At 41.2% G+C, this 1,557-nt stretch overlaps 1 long non-coding RNA gene across 1 annotated transcript; it reads right to left on the bottom strand.

Annotated features, from left to right (window-relative positions):
• Window positions 1-268: 268 nt before the first annotated feature.
• On the bottom strand, window positions 269-1,305 carry LOC135932814 (uncharacterized). The gene is made up of 4 exons (XR_010573645.1): window positions 1,086-1,305; window positions 836-969; window positions 568-733; window positions 269-376 (listed from the first exon to the last, which is right to left on the bottom strand). It is a non-coding gene; the product is annotated as an uncharacterized LOC135932814 (long non-coding RNA).
• Window positions 1,306-1,557: the final 252 nt, after the last annotated feature.

The following is a 1,557-nucleotide window of genomic DNA, read 5'->3' as shown; positions in this document are numbered from 1 at the left end:
TGTTCAACAATTATATTTTTATGTAATGCTGAATTTCACTTTGATCAAAATAGGTGTTCAACAAATCAGTGTGGTTGGTTACCGTATCAGCTTGTGATTTCCATCAATGTGCCACAATGAGTTTGGACCTGCAACCTGATATGTTCTTCGTTCTGGTCTCCGCAAAACTGCTCTAAGGGCAGCTGCTCCAGGATTCATCTGTAACATGCTTGCTCGAACCCTCCTTCGCTGTACACATAGTCCACGTACTAGCAGGTAGGCTCTGACAGCCTCAGGACCAATTTGTTCATTGCCAGCAACAATGTCCTGCACATGTTCATCCAAGGCACTGTCAGTCAGTTCCGCATACATTGATGCACGGGTGAAATGATACTGTCTGAAATCAGACAAAAAAAAAAAAACATGATTATTTTAATCACTACCATAACAACACACTTCATTACTTGACTAGTGGTGCACATTCAAATAAACTTATTTTTACAAATTCACAATACCATTTAATTTGAATAAACAGTGAGTGTGTGTCACAAAGAACTTAAAGTCACACTGGTTTCAAAAGTCACTGACTGCAGACGTCTTCGAATTGTACGAAGTGAAACATTCAAAATATCAGCCATCTGAGGTGCAGTGAATCCACATGACTTCAGGAATGAAAGCTGTTCCCGAGTGATACGGTAAAGGGATCTTCCTCTACCTCTGTTGAAAACCACTGGTGCCTGGTATCCAAAACAGCCTGAAAATATATAAGCGTTTGGTGTATTTGGAAAATAGGTTAAGAGTCATAATTTATTTCACACTTTTGATGAGTCAAGGAATCAACACAATATGTGCTTACCTTGTTGGCCATGCTGAGTAGACAGTTTGACCTCCTGAATCAATTCAGCCAAGTCACGCAGAAGTTGATCTGCCGCAGTTACATTGATCAGTCTTCCTCTTGCCCACCGAAGGCTTCTCTGCATTGTCTCCAACCTCAAAGATATCAAAAAATTACTTCTTAATTCATGTTATATTCTCAGGCCATATTCCCCTTAAACATTTTATGCAAGTTTAAATGTTAAATGTTTTCGATCTTGCTTTGATCATACCTCCTTAACGCTAACTGTAGCACATCTGGCCCAACATCGTCCATCAGCAGCTGCCGTGTACAGTCATTAAGAATGTTCTTGCACCTTGAGATGAAAATCCTCCAGGCCATACTTTGTAATGGTCTGGTTGAGTCACAACTATTTTTCCACAGTGCCTGCTCTACTTGGGGTGCTGGCTGCTCTACTTCATCGCTCCTCTGAGGATCACCACCTGAGACAAATCAAGCCAGCTGTATTTAAGACCACCGTTCACAACCAGTCTTTGCCATTTTATCTGTTAACCTATGTTAGTTATTGGCCTCACGTTGCTCAAAGCTCTATCAATCAATCAATCTTTATTTATAAAGCACTTTTCATACAAAAAATGTAGCACAAAGTGCTTTACATGGTTAAAAGCAGCCCCCCCCCCCCCCCCACACACACACGCGCGCGCGCGCACACACGCACACTTAAAGAGTAAGTTTAGTACTTA

The sequence above is a fragment of the Pelmatolapia mariae genome, linkage group LG4 (genome assembly GCF_036321145.2).
Source record: "Pelmatolapia mariae isolate MD_Pm_ZW linkage group LG4, Pm_UMD_F_2, whole genome shotgun sequence".
Lineage (NCBI taxonomy): Eukaryota > Metazoa > Chordata > Actinopteri > Cichliformes > Cichlidae > Pelmatolapia > Pelmatolapia mariae.
This window is presented reverse-complemented; position numbering and strand designations above follow the sequence as displayed.